General features: G+C 47.1%; 1 protein-coding gene across 1 annotated transcript in view; it reads right to left on the reverse strand.

The window, feature by feature from the left end:
• The window catches only part of LOC126278104 (clavesin-2), a 71100-nt gene extending 47394 nt beyond the window's left edge, over positions 1 to 23706 (reverse strand). Inside the window, exon 1 of the mRNA XM_049977981.1 lies at positions 23606 to 23706. The gene's annotated coding sequence lies outside the window, so the exon portion shown is untranslated. The remainder of the gene's footprint in view (positions 1 to 23605) is intronic.
• Between the last annotated feature and the right edge of the window lie 3374 nt (positions 23707 to 27080).

Consider the following 27080-nt stretch of genomic DNA (forward strand, 5'->3'; position numbering starts at 1 on the left):
GGTCGACAACATACTCCTGTCATGTGACGCCAAAGCCGTCACCAGTGTCGTATAGTATATATCAGACGTGTTTTCCTGTGGAGGAATCGGATGACCTATGACCTTGCGATCAAATGTTTTCGGTTCCCATTGGAGAGGCACGTCCTTTCGTCTACTAATCGCACGGTTTTGCGGTGCGGTCGGAAAACACAGACACTAAACTTATTACAGTGAACAGAGACGTCAATGAACGAACGGACAGATCATAACTTTGCGAAAATAAAGAAAGTAAAACTTTCACCTCGAAGAAAGACTTGAACCAATGTCCTCTCATTCCGTAGCTGCTCACGCTAACCACGGGACCACTGCGCTCTTGATCTCACACTATCCTTGATGTTGCCTCTCTTGTGCATGGACTACTCAGTTTGTATATTTTTCTTATTATTCGATAGTTCCACACAACTTCTTCCTGTTTTCTCGATCGATCTGTGTTCAGTTTTTCAAGGCCTGTCCACTGTGCCAACTTATAACTAAATCTGAGGGGGGTGCGATGGGGAGGTTCCCTTGTCAGTGTTTGGACGGTGTAAAGCGAATGCGACTGAACTCGGTTCGCCTGTTTCTCACTGCGGCTGGGACTGGAGCGTAACACGTGACTGTGGAACCACAGGCGCAGCCAGGCAGAGGACGTGTACAGATTAAAAGCGCAGCGGGTCGGCGCAGGGGTGCGTCAACTAGGTGGGCAGGCTGTGTTACCTTCCCAACAAAGAGCAGGTCTCCTCGAATCAAAAAGAGCGTGAACAGTCGACTGGAGTGCAAAGGAACAAAACCAGTTGTCTTTCATCAAGACGGACCACGTGCCCACAGTGCGATGCAAAAACAGAGTATGAGCTGTTCCGAGATCCAGTGCGTAGGCAAAATTTGACAGCCTACTACTTTCATCTACACTCGTATGGAAAACTGAGGGACGACCGTAACTTTCGCACGACGCGTCGCTGCTAAATAACACACTTCGGCGATACAGGGTCAGAACTGCTACAGCACAGTCTGGAAGGTAAGTGAAAGAAATACGCAATGCAACGAAAGGAAATATAGGTTTATTCAAAGACAATAATTACAACGAAGGAGCTGTGCACATTACAAAGTCACCGAATATCCTCTCGCTGCAAGCCACCCTCCACCTGCACTGTTCGATGTGGTCGGGCATTCTTCGTGACCCCGACTTAAACCCTGCCGTCTACGTGTAGGACGCGTCGGGGCGACGTATCGAAGCGCGTCACGTACACAGGCACAAACGACCACCCAGCAGCTGTAGACCGCACTGGTGGAGCAATGGAACAGCACTGCTGTCCGCGCGCGGTGATCACACAACCTATTAACACCAATGTCCTGGTTTCTGCATTCTCACGGGGACCGTCATAAATCGTGGTACCTTTAGTGCCATTATTATTTTTGAATAAAAGTGTAATTTCTGATCGTCTCATTGCATATTTCTTTCTCTTACCTTCTATACTATACCATACGATACGATACTGAAGCAGTTGTTTCTCTGTCAGCTCCAAGTTCCAGCGACCCATGTTACTCGGCGGTGACAGCGACTACGTCGGAAACCGTGAACGCCTCCTTCTGCCCGCCCGTAAAGTTTTCACTTTCGCGAAGCAGGAGGCCGCGGCGAAGAGAGCGCCTCGCCTGCAGCGCCGGCGGCCCCTGGCACCCCCGCGGAGTCGCGGCCGCTTTCTCCGCCCCCCACCCCGGCCCGGCACAGATTCAGGTTTCGCGCAGACTCCGGGCCGCGCTCACCGCCACGTTCGCCTTCCTGGCGCCACCGGAGGGATTTCCGGCGGCAGGAAGTGCACGCGGTGGTCGCCAGTGGCCAATGGCTCCAGCATTCTGCTCTGCTCTGCCGTTCCAGTACGCACTGTACGTCCAGCTGTCACACAACTCCACTCCACGAGGTTCGAGCGGCCCTGGCGCACCCACTTTGTGAATCACGGTCGCCACTTTGAGACACTTCCCCGACCGCCCAGGTTTCCATCCGTCGCCGCCTCAGGCATGAGGCGGGATTCCCCCCCCCCCCCCCCTCCCCTCGGCCCTGGAGCTGGAGCGGCGTCGGTTGGCGGCCCGCCCTGCTGCCAGCCTCCCCCACACGCTACAGACATCGGTCTCCCTCAAAAGACGCCGGCTGCCCCTCTCCCGTCCACGGTCGCTGCTAATCACCTTGCCATCGTTGGGCAGCCCCACGTTACCTCTGTTTGTCAACCTCTTTAGCAGTCTAAGCTCAAAAATTACGGCGTTCATGCAGATAAAAGCTTGTCTCAAACATTCATTAAGGACTCAGGAAAGCATCACTCGTATCAGACACTGCTCACTCTTTATCCGTACGTTGCAAACAGCAGATGCAGGCGTGCACGCATCTTCTTCCTGGAGTTCATAAAGTACTCCGACACCGACTGAGATGCAGTAATACGGAATATCTACGCAGATAAGCGATGGGTTGGTCATATGTGGGACACGTACAAACCAGTACGTTATACTGCGAACAGACGCAGAAACGAAAGTAATGTCCGCTGCGCCGTTTTAAATCTCCTCAAAGCAGGTACAAGTTTTACCGGAAGGGGTCACCGGTACTGTGAGGTTCTTACTTGGCGCTGCTGTTGTCTAACGGAAAACATAGTCGCTCCGTGATCCTAAGTGTGTCTTAGAAAGTTGCTCTCTTTAAATGTGGGTAAATACAGCACGATTTTCGTAACACCGAGAAAGAAACTCACAGCATCCGACTGCAAGGTTTTTAGTTAACATCTGGGTCACATTGTATGTACGGAAGGCCGCTGAAAACTGATCTCATCCAATTTTTAATGTGTAAACTCTCAATTTTTTTTAATAAACCAAACGGTAGTAATCATCTACACCTTTATTCTTCGTGTCTACAAATCTGTAGTCCTGTAGCGCCACAGGGCTTGGAATTGTGGCGTGTAACGTATCCGTCTTTAAGGTAATCGTGTCCGTGCTTGACAAATAAAGTGCTGTAATCCAGTTGCTAACTGCAGGAAACTTGATCCGCACATGGGCCGCCACCCCCTTCAGCGTGACAATGCCCGACCACACACCAGCCCTGCGACATCCGCAGCAGTCCGACGCCTTGCAACTCTACTGCCATCCATCAGCCCCCGTACATTCCCGACTTGGTCTCATCCGCTTTTCATCTGTTTGCAAAACTGAAAGAACACCTTCGAGGACTTGAAGGGCTGCAGGCGGAGGTGAGGGTCTGGTTCTGTTGACAATGTCAAACATTCTACAGCGACGGTATCAGAAAACTGCTCTCGTTGAGAAAAATTTGTTTGTCATCTCTACATATTTTTCATCATAGTCACACTGGCGACAAACGAAGATGTTGAATGTCAATAACACGTACTTCATTTTAAAAGCGTTAGAAATCTCCATATAAAAAAGTGGAGACATTAGTTTTCAGCACATCCTCGTACACACACAGGCTCTTGCAGGAGGGACGGTAAACGTTGTAGGGGCTGGTGTTAAACAGCAATTTGAATACAACACTCCGTATAAGAGGTATTAATTTTTATTGCTTACAGACATAGGCCATAAAGTTGTTTATATAGATAAGTTTTCATTTCGCGTGGTTATACTTCATTTCGTATTGGTTTATTTATCAGTTGTCGTCTTTGTGGCCTGTTATTTAGAATTTCTTGGATGTGAGCTCCCAGCATTATTGCAAGCGGTGCGTTTCGCTACAGTGCAGAACGACGGGGCCCCTGCACATTCTAGTGGTCACGTTACACACCAGCTAAGCCTAACATTCCCGTGGAGATGGATCGACAGAGACGATCACGTTTCTTCGCCGTAAGATCTGCGTACTTGACTCGTTCAGATTTTTGTCTGTGGGGATGTTTGAAACGCGAAGACTATAACGAAAAAGTAGACACAAGACACCGATTGATCGTTAGGATTGTTAATAGTGCTGGCCTCGTGAAAGAACCCCACGATGAGCTGAGAAGAACTACCGGTGATGTTTTAACGACAAATCGTAAGTGGCACTGAACTGAGAAGTGTAATTTATGGAAATCAACGTTGATCTTAACAATTTGTCTTCGCCTGTTTGTTTCGGTTTACCCTCTAAAAGCATCTCTGTAAACGACAAACATTGGACACAGGTTTTATTCGACTTAGTTAATATTTTGGCAGCTGCTACTATAGACTATTTCTCGCAGAGCACCCAGTATATAGCGATAAGTCAAGAAATTTTGTGAAATGGCATGAACACGTGAAATAAGCAGTGGGGAAGGTAAAGGGACACGAACAAGTGTCGTGAAAAACTTCGGTGAAAAGAAATCGCGAGGTAAATGTTACATGGACCAATTCCCGAATGTTAGTCCTTGGTTTGGGAAACTTATTAAAAAGGCACGGCAGCAGAAAACGGATTTAACATATAAGGTCGGTATAGCTATTCTGAAGCTTAAGAGGGTAGCTCGGGAAGTTAACTGCGAAGGTTTAAAGGAAAGGCGACATTGCCCTTGCGATTGCACCTGCACTGGTGTAGAGGGCCGCCGCCAGCATCGCGTACGGAGCTGTCAGGTCAGACGCAAATGGGAAATGGCAGCATTTCGCCCTTAGTACCCTCGACTGCGCGCACAGTGGCTCACAAAATATGTGAGCGCAGTGGAAGTTACCTCGAGGACACGCCGTGACACACTGCCTCTGGCCTCGGTAATGGCGAGGAACAGGATGCACACGTCTCCTCGTACACGCCGTACCCACTTAAGCGACTAGCAGCTAGCAAGCCGCAGAGGTGCTCACTGCTGCGTTCCTCTCTCTGCTCCGAACGGTCCTACATATTTGCTGTGCATTTAAGGTGAGCTGATTTGGCGGCCCAGTCGAGGTGACTAGGGCAGGAGCGCTGGTCACACCAGGGTCGTACATGTACACTCCTTGATGTCAAGACAGGAGTGAAATGCAGGTAGAGGGAAGCACTCGGTTACTGACAATTGTGCGATAAATATCCTGTTTCCACGTTCACGGTGGCCTGTGTGAGTGACCCCAAAACTTTTCAGAATCACCCCCATCCTGAACTAAACCGTCCGCACTTCAATATTCCCGCCAGCGGATGATTCTGACTGCGGCTTCAAGACAGGAGAGACAGGCGGCACTGGAGGTGCGGAAGGGAGGCGAATGTGTCGCGCTCGCTCAGCCACTGAAAGCAAGATGCTGCAGCTCAGTCGTAAACAGTACCACGCACGAGTAAATACCTGTCACGCGTAGCCGCTTTGTTTGTACCGACCCTGGCGTGCAGTTTGACTTTTTCGACATCGTTATTGGTACTCTTTCCGTGTTAGGTTCACGACAAGATTGGCACTGTTTACGGATCGTGAGTTGTTATCATTCGCGGACACAAAGCATACACTGCAGGTTAAATGGCACGTTCGGCCTCCGGCACAGCCGCCGCCTCCGGTCGTTTGGCGGCAGGCGAAGCTGCGAGCCGTAAGGCCACAGTAGGCGCGTCTCGTCGGCCATTGTGCGGTCGCTGTCAGTAGTGCAGTTCCGCGAGGTATCCAGACCCAAACGTCCACTCCGTGTACTGGGGTCCACTACTTTTGCTCGGAAACTCGTTCACATAGACGGAGCTGTAGGGTCTGAAGCAGTTACTGACGAGGTGCTGGTTAGCACGGCTGCGAGTGCTGCACTGTTCCTTGCAGGGACCGTGGACAGCCCACGCCGATACGCAAACACATCATGTAAATTAATTGACGGTGGGTTCACGTGAACGTCTAAACACGACAGCTGCATTCTGCCGACGCCTCTTCTTCCACCCGTCACACACATCCATGCCCGAGGCAGGGTTCGAACCTGCGACCGCAGCGGTCTCCCGTCTAGTCCTGGATCTGCTGCACCCAGACACAAACACGTAGATGCCAGACACTCAGATCGGTACCGAAGGTTGTACGTTGATAATCAACCGACACACCGACTTAGTACGTGCTGTGCACTGTCGTCCGGTAGAGCGTGCGTAAACGGCGATTAAAAGCAGCACCAGAGCTACGGGGCACAGGAAAAGCCTATCTGTTACTGATCGTATTGTTGATCTCGCTTGGGTGACGAGGTAGGGCGTTTTCGAAACCCAGTGGTGACAATTTCTTTTAACTGTTTACGCGTGAAACTGTTATGTGGGAGAACGTTTTCAGACATCTACAAGGACTTTTCAGAGTTTATACTATGTTATCTTCCCAGTCCGCTTTCACTTCCTTAATTTAAAGTTATGTACTTATTATTGACTTTATCATTTTGTTTACTGCTATTATTATTACTATTATTTCCGCATGTATGATGCAGTTGTTGCTTTATTCTTGTGTTCTGATTCTATATTCTGTGAAACTACAAATGTAATCTATAGGTTCACTAATTTCAAACAAACGAAGCGAAAGCAGACTGGCAAGAGAACACTGCCGTTAACTCCAAAGAGCCCTCTTGCATGTCACAAATGCCTTGTCCCACTGACACGTTCACGTATAATGTAGTAAAAAAATTACCATAATTGGGGTTTGAGTGCAGACCCCTTGGTACGAAGATCTAACGCTCTAGCAATTTCCCCACGGAAGCGACATGTGTCACTTACTCACGGCTGCCTGCGAATCGTGCAAACTTCGTTCTCTGTGCTCGTAGTTTTTACTGTTTGTGTATCGCATATCTCGAGGCGGAAATTGGGGAGTAGGGCAGGATTTGCCTCAACGAGCGTGGCAGACGCCTAAAAGACCGTACTCACGCTGGTCGGTGATGTAAAGTAAAGAGTGAAACAGGTCGTCCCTTTTCTTCCTAGTGCATAGTTGCGGGCATTAGTGTTCTACCCAGACGGCGGTGGGCGGTTTATAGCGCGAAGGCGGGCGCACAAACAACCAAAATCACACACAGAGACACACACAAACACACACAGATATGTGCACTGCAGCGTCCCATGTCGGCTGCCAGCACTGGAGTGGCTGTGCTATTCGGAATTACTCTGCATCGTAATTCAGAATAACACGGGCACTGCGATGTCGCATTTATCCGCCAACACTGGGCAGGCGACTTCCAAGTAAAGTGTCTCTCCTGTAGAGGAATGTGCATAATGGACGAACGAGTGCAGGTTGTGGACGCGCGGTTGACGAGACACGGAAGCCTGTGTCTGGCGGCGGGTAGTGTTCGGTCGGGTGGGCCGCGAGCTGAGGCGGTCGCTCGCGGTAAGCGGTTAATCCGGGTTCGAGTCCCGGTCGGGCACAAATTTACGTTGGCGACATTCCATTCTACAGCCGACGATTGACCAGATTCGCAATTTACAATACATCTGATGAATTCCGTTCTTTTATTTACGACGAATGCTCAGCGGCCTGTAAAACATGTTTGTTGTATGTGTGCTATACTGCCACAGACAAAAAAGACATTGCAACATATGTAAAACATTAAAGCAGTCAAACGAGTAGCAGCTTCCGTATTTAATAGTTTGCAACCAAATATTGCACACGAGAAAGCGGGTGTGTTACGCACTCCGGCGAAGTAAAACGAATGAATAAAAAACGTGCCTGTGTGCTTCCTCATCGAGGGTCAGCGCACATTGTGGGGTGCCCCTGTTTGACCGGAGTGACACTATAAGCCTATGGCGCCGTCGCAGTCCAGGGCGACCCGTGCCACCTCTCTGCTTTGCTCGCCGCCACACTGTGGGTTCTCAGGTGGAGCGCCATCAGTTACTGGCCGTGTTCCGACCAACCTCACGCCATCTCGCAGGGATCGCTTACCATATCTCGATTGCAACAATAGCGAAATGATTCGTAGTTACTCAAAGTAATGTGAAACGCGAGCGCGCGCACTTCTGCGTCCCCCCGATAGCTTCGTAGTGAGGTCAGTAATATCACAGTGTCACACATACAGTCACGACATTGCTCCTTCTTTTTGTTATACACAGCGACAGCTGCGCTCCAAGTGGACAGTAAGCTACACTTTAGCCCGCCCGATTGTGGTGTCGAGGACCGGTGAGCCGGCCAGTCTGTGGACGGTTTTTAGGCGGTTTTCCATCTGGCTCGGCGAATGCGGGTTCGATCCCCTTATTCCGCCTCAGCTACACTATGTCGACGATTGCTGCGCAAATAAGTTCTCCACGTACGCTTACACCACCGTTACTCTACCACGGGCACATAGGGGTTTCCTCCAGCGACCTAAAGAGGGCTGATTGCTTCCATGGCCGCTGCTATGCGTGCCAAAGGTGGACATCCGGCTGTTATTAGGTAGGTGGCTGGACAGCGTGCAGCGGCAGCCGCCGCCGTGCTGGAGTGCTGGCGCCCCCCGCCTGGAGGACGCAGGCGCCAGCAACCACCAGCTGCTCGGAGGCCGGGCACGCACCGCCTACGCGCCTCGCCTCCGGCATACTGAGCAGGTCCACCGGCCTTCTGGAGGCGCTTTAGTGGCGACGGCGAGGGCGGTAATTTGCCCGAAGGCTCTCCCGTTAAGGAGAGCGTACGTTACCAGCGGTCACGCCGGAAAACCTATTCCTCCTCCGTATCTACGACAGTCCTATACGACTGACTGATGTGCTAGAAGACAACCTTGCTCTGACCCACCCGCTCGTACAGCAGTGTCCCCTATAGCTGTGGTGCCGATAAATTCTACAGGTCGGATCGCCGGCACACCTCGAGGGCCACGCATTCTGCCTCGTTCGGTCATAATCTAAATCCACATTTCCGCCGACACATAAAACTGCTAGCACCCAGCCGTCCCTTTCCGATATCGACCCTTTTACTCACTTTTGCCTATCTGACCCCTCTCACAGAAATGAAGCCCGCTTCATTGACATGTACTGGAAGTGAGAACCAGTCTACATCTACTCCGGCTCCGCAAGCCTCCTGATGGTGTGTGGAGGAGGGTACCTTGAGTACCTCTATCGGTTCTCCCTTCTATTCCAGTCTCGTATTGTTCGTGGTAGGAGAGATTGTCGGTATGCCTCTGTGTGGGCTCTAATCTCTCTGATTTTATCCTCATGGTCTCTTCGCGAGATATACGTAGGAGGGAGCAATATACTACTTGACTCCTCGGTGAAGGTATGTTCTCGAAACTTCAACAAAAGCCCGTACCGAGCTACTGAGCGTCTCTCCTGCAAAGTCTTCCACTGAAGTTTACTGTAACCTACTTCCTTAGTTTTCGGATTGCATTTCCTTAGGATTCTTCCAATGAATCTCAGTCTGGCATCTGCTTTACCGACGATCAACTTTATATGATCATTCCATTTTAAATCACTCCTAATGCCTACTCCTAGATAATTTATGGAATTAACTGCTTCCAGCTGCTGATCTGCTATATTGTAAGTAAATGATAAAGGATCTTTTTTTCTGTGTATTCGCAGCACATATTCCGAATTCGGGTACTTTCCCTTTTTTTTATCGGTGTACTAGTCACAGAACATGTAGCGATTACTGCAGTTGTTAGTAACTGGCACCAATATCCACTAACTCCTTACTCATACGCAATGACGTGAAAGGTCTTGTGGCTGACGAATTCCGTCAATTGGTTCAAAATGGTTCAAAAATGGCTCTGAGCGCTACGGGACTTAACATATGAGGTCCTGAGAGCCCTAGAACTTAAAACTACTTAAACCTAACTAACCTAAGGACATCACACACATCCATGCCCGAGGCAGGATTCGAACCTGCGACCGTAGCGGTCTCGCGGTTCCAGACTGTAGCGCCTAGAACCGCTCGGCCACTGCGTCAATTAATCCTGCAAAATGGCTGGCTCTTAGCACTATGGGACTTATATCTGATAAATCCTGCAAAACTTGATATGAGAGATATATCATTGTTTTGATATTATTTTTAAGGCAGGAAGTCAAACGACCTCAATTCTGATAAACAATTTTACTTTTTAATTACTATTAATTTTATTAAAAGATCTACAACTTTTATGATGCTCTGGCTAGGCAGACTCCAGTTTTCGTTTCTGATAAAACGGAAGCGTATAACTTATGATGGTCCCCTGGATATTAAAACAGGCGGAAAACGGTTCTTAATAGAGTATCGCATCACCCCGGACGACACACCAAGCTCTGCAACGAGCTCCTACACTGGCCGCGAGGAGTTGCCGCCGTCGGCCGTTCCATTGCTGACAGCTCCCGGCTGGCGGTTGGCGCACGGCACTGTGCTGCATCCGTCTCCCCATCGCGTCCCACACGTGCTCGATGGAACCGAATTCTGGAGAAAAACGAGCAGGACGCTCCATTTGCCGAACATCATTTACTTTGGTTCAGAGAGTTAATTCAACTACGCTGCTGGATGCGGTCGCGCATTGCCATCCACAAGTACGGACTCTTGGCTGCGAGCACCCCCTAAAAAGACGCACATGGGGAAGGGGTACAGCGTCGCAATAACGTTGACCGTCGAGTGCAATGTGTTCAAAACTTTCTAATTCAGTACTCCCCACACCGTAACACCTGCACCATCAAAACGATCATGTACGACAATGTTACTGGGTTCATTACTTGTTCCCAGGTCTCGCCATATGAGCGAGAGCAGCACCTGACACCACCCCCTGGGGAACACTCAGCGGTCAGCATTATTGTGCCACTGTGCCCCTTGCCAGAGTGTGCCTTTACAGTGGTGCATTCGGCCCTTGATACATGAAAATCCGTGATCGCATAGAAGAAAACGGATCGACGAGCGGATATTCGGCGAGTAGGCCGCCCTGTCCGGCGCACCGTACTCAGACCCCGTCTTGCCTTTTGTAATGCGCTGCGGACGGTCGTGATCGCGCCGACTTTAGTGTAGCTACTGTCTCTGAACGAGGGGACCTGCGCGAAACTGTCGCACTTCCACAGTTTTAAACAATGACAGTACTTACAATATGTATAGTCGTTGCGATGAGGACACTTGTGGGGATCGAGAGAAACATATTTCAATATGAACGACGTGAAATAATAATCATGTATTTTTATACATCCTTGTATGTACATTTCAGTGCACACAATTCGGAACACAATTCTTGACAGAATGTTATAATACATCGGTATAAACGATATTTGACGTTGTTGTTGTTGTTGTTGTGGTCTTCAGTCCTAAGACTGGTTTCATGCAGCTCTCCATGCTACTCTATCCTGTGCAACCTTCTTCATCTCCCAGTACGTACTGCAACCTACATCCATCTGATTCTGTTTAGTGTATTCATCTCTTGGTCTCCCCCTACGATTTTTACCCTCCATACTGCCCTCCAATACTAACTTGGTGATCCCTTGATGCCTCAGAACATGTCCTACCAACCGATCCCCTCTTCTAGTAAACTTGTGCTACAAATTTCTCTTCTCCCCAATCCTCCTCATTAGTTACGTGATCTACCCATCTAATCTTCAGCAGTCTTCTGTAGCACCACATTTCGAAAGTTTCTATTCTCTTCTTGTCCAAACTGTTTATCGTCCATGTTTCACTTCCATACATGGCTACGCTCCATACAAATACTTTCAGAAACGACTTCCTGCCACTTAAATCTATACTCGATTTTAACAAATTTCTCTTCTTCAGAAACGCTTTCCTTGTCATTGCCAGTCTACATTTTATATCGTCTCTACTTTGACCATCATCAGTTATTTTGCTCTCCAAATAGCAAAACTCCTTTACTACTTTAAGTGTCTCATTTCCTAGTCTAATTCCCTCAGCATCACCCGGCTTAATTCGACTACATTCCATTATCTTCGTTTTGCTTTTGTTGATGTTAATCTTATACCCTCCTTTCACGACACTGTCCATTCCGTTCAACTGCTCTTCCGTCCTTTGACGTAAGAAATTAAAATAATTTCTTGTACTGCCAAATGCGCTAGCAGTACAAGTTATTCCGAATGCGGGTATGCGGGTACCTTCTTTTTTTTATCGGTGTAACAGTCACAGGACATCTAGCGGTTACTGCGGTTATTAGTAACTGGCACCAATATCTGCTGAAGTGTGCTCTACCGTCAATCTGAGCTGAATATATGTATCAATGGTGAGGTGACTAGGTCCATAGAACCTTTGAGTAGTGTTTCAGACATTATCTGCGTTTCATATAAGGTGGGGCTCACGAACTGATATGAAATATAGTTGTCTAACCAACTTCAGAAAATTAGTTTCAAAAGTAGATTCTACGAAAAACTTCTGTGCGCTATTGAAAGTGAAAGCGTTCTTTCAAGCATGGGTTATGTACGCAAAATTGGGATCTTAAGTTCTGCTGTTTGGCATTCTGGAATCTCGGCACACCGCCGGTAGCGAAAGCAAACGAAAAGCATCCTTGTAGCGTCTTTGAGAAACGAAAGAGGAATGGACTCCACTTACCCGAAATTCCGGTTATCAGTAGCGTTTCCTATATCTGTGTTTTTGAAAATGCCAGTTATACCATCAGTTATTTCTGTGGGAATGGGAACATCCTAAGGCTACTGTGGTTTAACATGGCCAGATAGTGCGAGACCCAATTAAAATAAATAATTGCGACAGACAACAGGAAAGACAAATGATTATTCTACGTTTAATGTAACATATTGCATCACGTCTCGACGATGTGTTGCCCATCGTCAGGCGTTTATGCATACATATGTTACTTAGAGATCAAATGTCTTAGTCTAAATTAACTTAGAGCTGCTTCGATCGCTTGCTCTGCTGCTGCAATGGCTATTGTGTCCCAACTTTCAAGATTTCCTCTTAATCCCACAACCAGTGTCTGATTAAAAACTTCTGGGACTCAATAGCCACTCCGCCAGCAGTGATCGCAACAGTTCTAGTTTAATTTAGACTTGAACATCTTATCTTTAAGTAACAGCTGGACGGATAAATGCCTGATGATGAGCAAAACATACTAGAAATGCGTTGCAGCGCGTTAAAGTAAATGTAAAATAGGTAACTGTGACTGGTAGCAGAAAGATACAAATAATTACTGAACACATTCACTTTTCCTAAATTTAGCCGAGATCCCTACAACGACTTGTAAGTACATTCATCGGTAAACAGATGACACGCAGTATTTGCAGTTACCGAAAGCGTGCTCTGAATCGATAACCGGTTATTTCGCTAACTTTGAATGCTCGGTAACAGGTTATTTATTAGAGTTAAATTATTTTTTGCCAGATCTAATTGTGCACGAGAACGGCAGTCATGTGGCGCGAAGTGGTATCTTCTTCGTGACGATTTGTGCTCAGACTATCGGCCAATCCAACACCAACGGTACGATTTGTAAACCAGGGTGCGAATTCCCTGACATTTTCACGCGCATAGCACCTCGTTCCGAAACACACTCGAAACTGGCTTTCCGAGCGGGAACGGTGTGTGGAACCATGAGGAAGTGTTGGCGAGTGGGAAACTGTCGACTCGGTTCGATACACCGGCGCCGAGTGGCAGCCGCTGCGGCCGGCAGCTCCGAACCGCTGCCACGCCGACCGGGCGTCCACGCGCTGAGCGTACCGAGTTGCTGACGTCACAGTGTGGAAAACGGATGTTGGGGCGTCTTTCCGGACGTGCAGAGCAATATCTAGCGAGTCAGGTGTTCTGAACGTGCGTTGAACGTTGACCAGTGAGATGGAAGAACGCCACCTACGTCACAAGTCACTGCCGAGTCCCGCGTGGCGCCCCGGTCGGCTTTCACTTGCAGCCCGTATGTACAGGGTGATCAAAAAGTCGGTACAAATTTGAAAACTTGATAAACCACGGAATAGTGTAGATATAGCGGTAAAAATTGACACACATGCTTGGAATGACATGGGGTTTTATTAGAACAAAAAAAAGTTCACAAAATGTCCGACAGATGGCGCTGGACAGCAAAACGTCAGTAACTGCTACCGTGACGGATGAGAGAGGTACGCCGATATGTTACAGTATCGCATCATCCCCAGCCTGGCTGATAAACACCTGCTGGAACGTACGATGTTTATGCAGGATGGCGCTCCACCCCATATTGCTAGACACGTGAAAGATATCTTGCGCGCGTCGTTTGGTGATGATCGCGTGCTCAGCCGCCACTTTCGTCACGCTTGGCCTCCCAGGTCCCCAGACCTCAGCCCGTGCGTTTATTGGCTTTGGGGTTACCTGAAGTCGCAAGTGTATCGTGATCGACCGACATCTCTAGGGATGCTGAAAGACAAAATCCGACTCCAATGCCTCACCGTAACTCCGGACATGCTTTACAGTGCTGCTCACAACATTATTCCTCGACTACAGCTATTGTTGAGGAATGATGGTGAACATATTCGGAATTTCCTGTAAAGAACATCATCTTTGCTTTGTCTTACTCTGTTATGCTAATTATTGATATTCTGATCAGACAATTTTGAACTTTTGTATTTTTTTGGTTCTAAAAAAATCCCATGTCATCCCAAGCAAGTGTGTCAATTTGTACCTCTCTATCTACATTTTTTGGTGAGTTATTCTGTTTTCAAATTCAAACTGACTTTTTGATCAGCCGGTACGTGTGCAGTCCGTGAACACCAGCAAATTGAGGATCTCTCGAAAACCCATCGTTATTTGCGTGACTCGTTGTAATAAAATGACGAGAAACCTAATATTCGTGATGAAACAATTATTGTAACTTGGTGTTACGAAAGTATGCCTTTTGAAAGAAGCGGCTCTTTGAGGATCCATCAAAATTATGTTGTTGTTGGTACAATTTCTTATAATCAAATTTTAGTTAGTAACGTTGCTGCCATTAAGGCTTTCAAGGGATGGTAAGGCGATAGGTATGAGCACGACATAAGCGCCGTCTGTTTAAGTTAATGAATAGCGTCACAGTTTGGTAAGAAACGTAAGATGTGTTGGTGATCAAATCCCATTAATTTTTTGTAACCCTTGGTTTTCAGTAGGTTCTGATACTTTCTTATTAGTTTAATGTAATTATATAGTACACAATATTCGAAGTTAAGTAAATGTAGATGCGCTGCCTCTGGGAAGTGAATTTGTTCAATTGGCTTATACTCTACAGGACAGCCTGCAGTACTTGCAGTGATATTCTGCCCTTTTTTCTTTTAAGTTTTGTAATTCACACATTTTTAAGATTCTGCTACTGAACAGCAACAGTGGTGAAGTAAAAATGGCCGCGCGGGGTTAGCCGAGCGGTCTGGGGCGCTGCAGTCACCGACTGTGCTGCCGGTCCCGGCGAAGGTTCGAGTTCTCCCTCCGGCATGGGTGTGTGTGTGTTTGTCCTTAGGATGATTCAGGTTAAGTCGGGTGTAAGCGTAGGGACTGATGACCTAAGCAGTTAAGTCTCATAAGATTTCACACACATTTGAACATTTGAGCAAGTAAAAATGACCTTAGGTTTGTATTAAAAACTGTGAATGGTGAAACAATTTTTACCTCATGTGGAGAATTTTTATTTATTTATTTATTTATTGTTCCGTGGGACCAAATTAAGGAGAAGTCTCCATGGTCATGGAACGAGTCAATACATGGAATTATAGCACGATAGTAGAAACAGATAACATGAAATATAAAAAACATATTCAGGCGATAAGTCTTAAGAAGAATAAAGAAAATCAACAATGTAACACTGGAACCCGCTTAATTTTTTAACTCTTCCAGGAGCTCCTCGACAGAATAGAAGGAGTGAGCCATGACGAAACTCTTCAGTTTAGACTTGAAACAGTTTGGGCTACTGCTAAGATTTTTGAGTTCTTGTGGTAACTTATTGAAAATGGATACAGCAGAATACTGCACTCCTTTCTGCACAAGATTCAAGGAAGTACATTCCACATGGAGATTTGATTTCTGCCTAGTATTAACTGAGTGAAAGCAGCTAACTCTTGGGAATAGGCTAATATTGCTAACAGCAAACGACATTAAAGAAAATATATACTGTGAGGGCAATGTCAGAATTCCCAGACTATTGAATAGGGGTCGACAAGAGGTTCTCGAACTTACACCACATATAGCTCGAACAGCCCGTTTTTGAGACAAAAATACCCTTTTTGAATCAGAAGAATTACCCCAAAAGAATAATACTATACGACATAAATGTATGAAAATATGCGAAGTAGACTACTTTTCGTGTTGAACTGTCACTTATTTTAGATACTGTTCTAATGGTAAATTAAGCAGCATTTAGTTTCTGAACAAGATACTGGGCGTGGGCATTCCACAACAGCTTACTATCTATCCGAACGCCTAGGAACTTAAACTGTTCCGCCTCACTTATAATATGCCCATTCTGTCTGATCAAAATATCGGTTCTTGTTGAATTGTGATTTAGAAACTGATGCTAAATCACAGTAAGACTCAGTTTTTACAAATTATTTTCCACAAGCCACGAACTTATTTCATGAATTACATTATTTGATACTGTTGTAAAGTTGTATCGCACTATACTTAATGGAACTTTTATAAGCTGAAGTGCTTACTGATTCGACACGGAACTTCCCTGTTTGCCTGAAAACACGTCCAGGACTAGTGAAGTTTTTATTTATGTATACTACAGACGGAACAACCTGTCTAGTACATGGACGAAGGAGAAAATGTGCGTTTTAATGGACCTAACTTAGGAATTTTGCGCGCGCCGATTCGCCTGTTTGGTAAACAGTGTGATTTTCGAGCCAGATGCAGTCGACAGCTGTCCACGTTGCGATGGGGTATACCACGTCGGGGTCCACGTACCGTGTGTACAAGTGGCATCGCTTGTGAGCGTTCGGCAGCACGGTCAGCGCTGACGCTCAGAGCCACGGTCCGCCACTCGGCTACGCACGCTCGCGTGTCCTCCGCCAGCTCCACGCACTGTGTGACAGGCTGCACGCGTACACCCGGCGGACGTTTAACGTTTCGCTGGCCGCGCTGCAGCGCCTCGTCGGACGCGGGCAACGTGCTGCGCGTTGGGCGTGTGTCTGCTGCGTGGGCGGCCGAGCGGAAAGTGGGTCACGTGTCGCTGTGTGTGTGTGTGTGTGTGTGTGTGTGTGTGTGTGTGCGTGTGGACCCCGGCAGGCGCCGCGCTGCGTGGCGCCGGGGTCCCTACCGCAGCAGGCTCTGACAACAGTAGTGGAAACCTGCTTGCGTGGCTTACCATTGTTGAAGAGTTTCCGATTCATTGACACGGTGTTTCGAACGCCGTCGTCCCGAGATATCGGAAGACGAATCATTTACTACCCACCTGCACACCCGCACAATAATGAAAAAAATTTACTTTATCTGCAACAGACACAGACGGAAAAAAAATCCCAAAACTCTAAAATTATGTACGAAGAGTAACGAAATTTCGTCTAGGTAAAGTATTTACGTGATTTGGAAGGAGAATCAGCATTGGTCGAATTTTTTTTTTTTTTTTTTTCATTATCCGCAAAATCGATTTTCGGTCACTTCGTGACCATCCTCAGTCCTAGAAGTTAAAAAATTTTCACATAACGATCAGAGAATATAAAACAGAAAATCACACCATCTGGAATGGGAAGTTAGGTTTTTTAAAAACCTGTGTTATACCTCATATCATGTTATTCATGTATTATTCTTTTTCAAAGTGTTTTTCTCTTTTACTTGTCCTACTTTCTGACAACATATTATCGATCTGTTTTGTGTTTTGTAAGTTTTTTTTTTTTTTTTTAACAATACGCCAATGTATTTTAGATGTTTCCTTCCCCCTTACGTACATTTTAAATTTGAATTACTTCATGATTCACAAATGCACAAGAGTTATTTTGTGTTAATATCTCGCAATACCAGTAATATTAAGTCTTCACGTGACACATGTCATATAGAGGGCGTTCCAAGCCCTGTCACACCGAGGTCTGCTGAACAGGTGCATGTAAACAGCGGCCTCAGTTTATGTGATCGCTCTAAGCTTGCTGATACCACTGCCTACCAATTTTAATTGTATACTACGGGTATGTTCCTACCAACTGTTATGTTCATACGCAGGTGTAGTTGTGATTTTCTGTTTTATACCCTCTGATCAATATGTGAAAAATTTTTAACTTCTAGCACTGAGGATGGTCACTAAGTGACCGAAAATCGATTTTGCGGATAATAATGATAAAAAAAATACGACCAATGCTGATTCTCCTTCCAATTCTATCCAATATTTGGTCGTGGTGCACAGAACACTCCATCGAGTCGCCACTCAATAATTTACGTTTTTAACATTGCAAGATAGCAGGATAATGCAAGCGGCAGGTAAGCCATTGCAAATGTGAAATGCTCGTACATTAATAACCTGTGTAAGCCGCTTTATGTTCAATGGAAGCATGGATACGTGTATGCATTACTTTGCACGGATGACAGATGGCAAATTGTGGGTTGGAGTTCCACGCCTGTCGGTTTGGTTGGTCGGTCAATACAGGAACGGTTCATGCTGTTTGTCGATGACGCTTGTGTTGTCGTCCGATGGTGTCCTGTATGAGGTCGATTGGAGAGAGATCAGCTGATCGTACGGGCCGGCCGTTGTGGCCGAGCGGTTATAGGCGCTGCAGTCCGGAACCGCGCGACCGCTACGGTAGCAGGTTCGAATCCTGCCTCGGGCATCGATGTGTGTGATGTCCTTAGGTTAGTTAGGTTTAAGTAGTTCTAAGTTCTAGGGGACTGATGACCTCAGATATTAAGTCCCGTAGTGCTCACAGCCATTTGAACCAGCCATTTTATCGGACGGGCCGAGGCTACATGTCGACACTCGGTAGAGCATGTTGCGTTGCAACAACGGTATGTGGGCGAGCGTTATCCTGCTCGAGAACATCACCTGGAATGCTGTTCAGATGCGTAAGTCATTCTGATGATTCGAGCTGTTGGGTTGTCATTCATGACGCCAGACTGTGTCGGATAGCCACGGGAGTGTTCCTGCTGCCTTACGAAGTTGCACTGCAGAACGTAACTCCAGGTATAGGTCCAGTGTGCGTAGCGCACAGACAGGTCGGTTGCACGCCGTCGACTGGCCTCGTAAGCAACACACAGCATCACTGGCAGCGAGGCAAAACCAGCCTACGTCATAAAGCGAGAGCGTATTGGAGGATGGGAGGGAGTTATGTTGTGTTTTAACATCGGCCGCGCGGGATTAGCCGAGCGGTCTCGGGCGCTGCAGTCTTGGACTGTGCGGCTGGTCCCGGCGGAGGTTCGAGTCCTCCCTCGGGCATGGGTGTGTGTGCTTGTCCTTAGGATAATTTAGGTTAAGTAGTGTGTAAGTTTAGGGACTGGTGACCTTGGCAGTTAAGTCCCATAAGATTTCACACACATTTGAACGTTTTTATTCCCATCAGTCAACAAAGAAATTGTTCAAATGACTCTGAGCACTATGGGACTTAACATCTGAGGTCATCAGTCCCCTAGAAGTTAGAACTACTTAAACCTAACTAACCTAAGGACATCACACTCATCCATGCCCGAGGCAGGATTCGAACCTGCGACCGTAGCGGTCACGCGATTCCAGACTGAAGCGCCTAGAACCGCTCGGCAGTAAACTAAAGAGCGACAAACTTTTACGCGCAGTTATATTTTGAGGCACTCAAAACACGGATCGGCAGAGACAGAGAGTTGTCGGGTGCCAGATGCTACCCTTGCTGAGCGTGAGCTTCGGGGCCGACTGGCGAGATAAGCCGCCCTTTTGTGGTCGCATGTCTTTTTCGGTTTAGTTTCGAACTCTAAGGAAGGCATTCCTGCGTCGAACCGAGACCGTCGCCTCCGTAACGCTAGTTCGCTCCAGACGCCACCTAAAAGCTTTCCGCACTTGCACTTAGAATCTGTGTCCTCAAATCAGACCGACACTGTCAGTGTTCCACCTTTCACACAACAACAGTAGCTGTGACTTTCCCTGGGAGGCTGTAGCGAATTCGGTGCTACTATCTGCGTAGTTGTAGCAGTGTTTCTCGTTTCATAAAAAAATCTCGGTAGGTGTTTGAACGCACCTTGTATGTGGTGCAGAAAAGTACTTTTAGAACCTTTGGGAGGTAAGGCGTTACGTCAAAATATGCTGCATAAGAAAGGCTAGGTCGACAGAACTAATTTCCTCTACATAACGAGATAATTCACGAAAACAGCTTTTAGTTTGTTGTTGACCTGAACAACTAAATCTCGTAGCAGCTGTTAAAAAGAAAAGTAACCCTTTGTGCTGTTGTCTACGTGACGCGCGCGCAGAGGCTTCGTTCAAATGGTTCAAATGGCTCTGAGCACTATGGGACTTAACATCTGTGGTCATCAGTCCCCTAGAACTTAGAACTACTTAAACCTAACTAAACTAAGGACATCACACAGATCCATGCCCGAGGCAGGATTCGAACCTGCGACCGTAGCAGTCGCGCGGTTCCGGACTGAGCGCCTAGAACCGCGAGACCACCGCGGCCGGCCGCGCAGAGGCAGCCACAGCTGGGAACGTGGCAGCGCGCGCGGACCAGCACATCTCCACTTTGTGTTGAGGCATCGCACGCCAGCGACCGTCCGGCAGAAAATCCACTGCCAGAACGTCAGCTTTTCAAGCTGGCGCCATGAGCGTCGATGCGAGAAGCAGTTTACAGACGCAACGCGGCTCGTGCGTGCTCAGTCATTATGTCGTGCCGCCACAAACACTCGCACCCGAGCACTGACTAGCTCCTTATCTTCGACTTGTCAGCTGTGGCCTCTCTCTGCGACCGTAAAGCTCTGGGCTGCCCTCTGCGAACATTACCCGTACAGGCCACGCAACGTGCGCACACACGGCTTCCGCCGTAACAGCGGGCAGTATTGCGCCTAGTGGCTGCAGAGCCACCTGTCTACACCAGCAGAATAACTAACTAATACGTTTGGGGAGTCTTCCAGGTGGAAGAGAAACTTCCGTTTCTACTCCACTGCAGACAGAGACGTGTCTATCGCTAGGCTGTCCGCTGCTTACTGTACTCAGACAACTTCGTACTATACTTAAATATATCACGGTTATATCCGACTGGATGAGGTGGCCGACTGTATTACGAATTTTATAAACAGCACCCTGTTCTGCTTCGGTTGCGGTTTGATAATATGTTGTTTTGCACGACGCGTTTCGACAACATGCTGCCACCGTGAGGAGCTCACGAAGTAACTGTACGCCATCTTCTCTGATTAAATCTGACAGAAGAGCGATGTTTTTGTTATTGGATACGTCAGAGAGATTAGATGGCACAACGGCATCGATTCTGCTCAGAAAATTAACTGAGACTTGTAATACTACATTTTGTAGATCTACATACCTTACAGAAAGTGAAACAAATGTCAGCGGAGGTCTGGTAAGAATTTTCATTACATTTCTGCCAGAAAGACCTCTAAAATAAAATTGAAGATCGATGATATGAGGAACAGTGTTGCTGTGCGAAAGGTAAAGACATCAGAGAGGCGGTACTGACGTTGCGACTGATAGTGGAAGCGAGACAAGAAAAATCAAGACCCGTTCATTTTGTCAACATAAGAAAAGCATTCGACAATGTAAAATGATGTTCGAAAGTATGTGAAAAATAGGAGGAAGCTGTAGCTGAAGACGGGTAATATACATTATGTACAACAACCCAGAGGGAATACTAAGAATGCAAGATCAACAACGAAGTGTTCGGATTGTAAAGGGTGTAAGACAGGGTTACACTCTTCCGACCTTACTGTTAAAATATCTATTCAGAGAAGACGCAGTGAGCGATTAAAATCCAGGGTGAATGGATATGAGTGATAAGATTCTCTGACGTCACTGCTATCTTCAGTGAAATTGGGAAAGAAGTGCAGGATTGAAAGTAATCCGAAAGAAAACGAAAATGATGAGGAGGTGCAGAAATGTGATTACTGATTATCTTATCACTGAAATTAACGACCAGGAAGTAGACGAAGTGAAGTAATTGTGCTACCTTAGAAGGAAAATAATGCAATAGAAAAAAAGACTACCACAAACAAAAAAGCCTTTCCTGGCTACTACTATCAAACAGAGATCTTCGTATAAGGAATAAATTTCTGATAAAATCCGTCTGGAGGACAATATAGTGTGAAAATAAAACATGGAGAGAATCGAAGAGTTGTTGTACAGCGTCTCCCAGGAGGAGTGCTCAGTTTTCAGTGACATGACAGGAAGCAAAACGTCCAGTAAACATGGGCTCTAAAACGCATACCTTTCAGAGCTATGAGCTCTTGTTCATCTTCAATACTGTGAAAAGTCTCTTCTACTGCAAGCTCTTTGCTTTCAATGTTTTTGGAGGGGGTAATATGGACCAAAACAAGGAAAAAAGTGCAGAAAACATGTGTTCTATAGTGCATATAGTGCTACTGTGAAATACTCTTTTCTACTGAACTACTAATTTGAAGCATACTACCGCCTGTCAATACATGCAAAGCAAAGAACTTCCAATAGAAAAGATTTATTTCACAGTACCGAAGATGAAGGACTGCTCATATCTCTTGCGGCAAGAAGTGAACGATCGTCTGCGTCACATTCCTGAATATTCACCACTCCTCCTGGGACGCACACAGTAGAAGGAAGCTGAAACTACTTGGGCTGATACGAAAAGAAATTAGGGGGTTGGTTCTGCTCAGAAAAGGCGAAGAAAGGAACACTGGAGCATACTAATAGGGACAGAACGATAGGACATTTGTTAAGATATCAGGGAATAACTGCGTTGATACTAGAGGGACCTGTACAGGACAAAAACTGTGGGCGGAGACGGAGATCTGAATACATCCGACGAGTAAATGAAGACTCGGGCTGCGAGAGCTACTCTGAGATGAAGAGGTTGGTGCCAAGAGAGGAATTCGGGCTGGGCCGCATCAAGAAGAATCCTTTATTGTATGATTATATGATAGCGGAACAAACACTGGTAGCAGTTACTTCTGTAAAATACCTCAGAGTATGCGTGCGGAACGATTTGAAGTGGAATGATCATATAAAATTAATTTTTGGTGAGTCGGGTACCAGGTTGAGATTCATTGGGACAGTCCTTAGAAAATGTAGTCCATCAACAAACGAGGTGGCTTATAAAACACTCGTTCGACCTATACTTGAGTATTGCTCATCAGTGTGGGATCCGTACCAGGTCGGGTTGACAGAGCAGATAGAAAACATCAGGGTGGACAGAGCAGATAGAGAACATCCAAAGAACAGCGGTGCATTTCGTCACAGGGTTATTTGGTAAGCGTGATAGCATTACGGAGATGTTTAGCAAACTCATGTGGCAGACTCTGCAAGAGAAGCACTCTGCATCGCGGTGTAGCTTGCTCTCCAGGTTTCGAGAGGGTGCGTTTCTGGATGAGGTATCGAATATATTGCTTTCCCTTACTTATATTTCCAGAGATCACGAACGTAAAATTAGAGAGATTCGAGCGCGCACGGAGGCTTTTAGACAGTCGTTCTGCCCGCGAACCATACGCGACTGGAAGAGAAAAGGGAGGTAATGACAGTGGCACGTAAAGTGCCCTCCGCCACACACCGTTGGGTGGCTTGCGGAGTATAAATGTAGATGTAGAAACCAGACAAATAACCGACGACTCAAAAAGAGACTGCAGTAAAGAACATTTAAACAGTCCAACGACCGATGTATAAACAAGTCTCTGTGTAGGAATAAGCAATATATATTTTTTAAGTTTTTCTGGCTGTCTATGAGCCAGAATGGAATGGACCGACAAAGCACCGAGCGGAGAAGGTGTGCTGGCGGTACTCACTGAGGTGCCGATATGAAAGCGCGGCCGAAGCAGAGGAGCGTGCGAGGCGGACTCACCGTGGCGGCAGCGGCAGCGGCGGCGGCGGCGGCGACGACACACCTCTGCCAGCTAGCGCTCAGACGCGCCTGCCGCTCGACTCGAAATGGACAGCGAGCGAGCGGCCGCCCGCCGGAGAAAGTCACGCCGCGCCAGCACTTTCTCCGCTGCCAGAGCTCTCCCCGCCGACGCGACGCGGCCTACGTCACGCGACACGCGACACGGCGCTCCCCCCACCTCGCCCGCTCGCCACCCAGGACGTCACGCGACCGCGGGTTTCACTCGTCGCCTATGGCGCGGACGACGCTGCAGGTAAAGCAGTAAACGGAGCCCATTTGAGATCATTTTACTGTACACTGATGAGCCAAAGAAACTGGTACACCTGCCTAATACCGTGTAGGGCCCCCGCGACGACGCAGAAGTGCCGCAACACGACGTGGCACGAATCCGACTAATGTCTGGATTAGAGCTGGAGGGAACTGACACCCCGAATCGTCCAGGGCTGTCGATAAATCCGTAAGACAGCGAGAGGACGGAGATCTCTTCTGAACAGCACGTTGCAAGGCATCCCAGATGTGCTCAATAATGTTCGTGTCTGGGGAGTCTGGTGGCCAGCGGAAGTGTTTAAACTGACAACTGTGTTCCTGGAGTCACTCTGTAGCAACTCTGGATGTGTGGGGTCTCCCATAGTCCTGCTGGAACTGGCGCAGTTCGTCGGATGAGCAATGGACAGTCCTATCTAGATGTATCAGGGGTTTCATATCAGTCCAACTTCACACACCGCACACCAGCTTGAACAGTGCGCTGCTGACTTGCAGGGTCCACTGATTCACGATGTTGTCTCCTTACCCGCACACGTTCATCTGATCAATACAATCTAAAACGAGACTCGTCCGACGATGCAACATGTTGACATCCACCAAAAGTCCAATATCGGTTTTGACAGGCCCAGACGAGGCTCCGAAAACCCATATCGATGATGTTTCGTTGAATGGTTCGTACAATGACACTTGCTGATGGTCCGGCATTGGAATCTGCAGCAACTTGCTGAAGCGTTGCACTTGTGTCACGTTGAACCATTCTCTTCAGTCGTCGTTGTTCCCGTTGTTGCAGAATCTTTTCCGGCCGGACCGATGTCTGAGATCTGATGTTTTACTGGATTCCTCATATTCACTATACACTCTTGAAATCTTCGTACGGGAAAATCTCCACTTCGTCGCTACCTCGGAGATGCTGCGTCTCATCGTTCGTGCGCCGACTATAACACCACGTTCAGACTCACTTAAATCTCGATAACCTACCATTGCAGCAGCAGTAAGCGATATAACAACTCCGCCAGACCCTTGCCTTACATAGGCGTTGCCGACCGCAGCGCCGTATTCTGCCTGTTTACATATTTGTATGTTGTTGTTGTTGTTGTGGTCTTCAGTCCTGAGACTGGTTTGATGCAGCTTTCCATGCTACTCTATCCTGTACAAGCTTCTTCATGTCCCAGTACCTACTGCAACCTACATCCTACTGAATCTGCTTGGTGTATGCATCTCTTGGTCTCCCTCTACGATTTTTACCCTCCACATATTTGTATAAGCATGACTATACCAGTTTCTTTGCCACTTCACTGTACAAGTGTCTGTTAAAACCACAGGTGTACACATTTTCCTTCCAGCCTGCCTGCCCCTGTGTCTGTTTAAACCAATAAAGCCGCTCAGCCTGCCGCAAAGGACAGACGAGATCACGCGTGTGCCGAAACACAGTGGATAACGGTTGGGTTTCCGCGAGCCTGGCAAGATTTGCGGCACCCGTTCAGCCAGCTCCGTCTGCCGACAGGCTGCGCTGTCAGTCCATGTATATGTCTGCGCAGGTGGCTTCAGTGCAGCTCAGCGGTGTGTAATGGTACTTGAATTGCGTAACCATTACGGCACCTCATCTGAACCTCTCGATACCAGCAATATTCTACTGTTTCTGTAAAGTAGTTGACATATTTTTGAAACAACATTCAGATTTGATTTGATTAATGTAGAGGTACTTTGATACATCGACATGTTTGTATTGCAATGATATTATTCTTATGTGTATTCTTTCTTTTGTCACTGTGATCTTTGACGTACTTGTAACTCTGATTTTTGGGCACGTAAGCGATTATTAGTTAGTAAGAGAGTAGGACGTTGAGAAAGTCAAGTCGTGGACGTCATGTTGGAAACACGCATATTGTAGCCAGTTTATAAAATGTGAACTTTAACAGCGAGGTCCGCTCGGTCACGGGTTCGAATCCTCCCTCGGGCATGGATGTGTGTGATGTCCTTAGGTTAGTTAGGTTTAAGTAGTTGTAAGCTCTAGGGCACTGATGACCTCAGCTGTTGAGTCCCATAGTGCTCAGAGCCATTTGAACCATTTAAGCCTTCGTGTTTGCTAAAATGTATCTGGGGGATTTAGAACGAATTCAGCGAACCCACAATACACACCTTGGAAAAGTACTTAAAATCGTTATAATTTGGGCCATATTCGGGTAAAACACACTAAGGTTGCAGAAATTACGCTTCCAAAACATTACTTAAGTTGACACTGCACTATAAAGAGACGTGTTCCGTTTCTCAGGTGCGTAGGATCTCGATCTGCAGAGATTGGTCTGCTTACTACAGAAGACGTGTACTGCGGGTGGCTCGACGATGGCCCGACTTGAGAATAGCCGCTACTAGTCGACAGACACCAAAAGGGAAAAAAAGATAAACAGAATCCAACATTTTCTGGCATGCAGCGACGTAAAATGAATATATATTTCATTGAGCATTGCCCTGTGTCGATCGCATAAAAAAACAGACTGCAGATCGACTTCCGAACGCAACGCGTAACACTAGAGTGAAAGCATACAGAATGAAATGCCCGGGGGGAAGACGGGCAGGCGAGAGGAGACTCCCGTGGCGCGCTCGGGCTGCGCACAGCCTGGCCCGGGCGGCAGTACAGCAGCCAGCCTGCCCGTTCTGCTGAGCACGGCCAGTTTAGAAGCGGAGCGTGGTGATACTTTTTCCCCTTTCCTGCGAACAAGGGGTCTTAAGTTGAGAGTTATGCCTCATACTGTCCAAAGTCCCCTGCCAGTGAGAAAAATTTAAGCTTCTAAGTCAATGCAATCAGTTATATGACGGCGTGGTGTCTCTTCTCTCGGACATGTCCGAAAGATCACACAGTACAAGGAAAGGAAAAAAATCTGAAAACTGTTAATTTGCAATTATGTCATCAATTTTTTCCCATTTGTTGTTGGTCAGTGTGTCTGTCCGTCTGTTAAGATCCCTTTCTCCCGGGAATGCGTAGCGGTACCAAGTTGAAATTTACACTACTGGCTCTTAAAATTGCTACACCAAGAAAAAATGCAGATGATAAACAGTTATTCACTAGACAAATATATTATACTAGAACTGACATGTGATTACATTTTCACGCAATTTGGGTGCATAGATCCTGAGGAATCAGTACCCACAACAACCACCTCTGGCCATAATA

This window comes from Schistocerca gregaria, chromosome 6, assembly GCF_023897955.1.
Source record: "Schistocerca gregaria isolate iqSchGreg1 chromosome 6, iqSchGreg1.2, whole genome shotgun sequence".
Classification (NCBI taxonomy): Eukaryota; Metazoa; Arthropoda; class Insecta; order Orthoptera; family Acrididae; genus Schistocerca; species Schistocerca gregaria.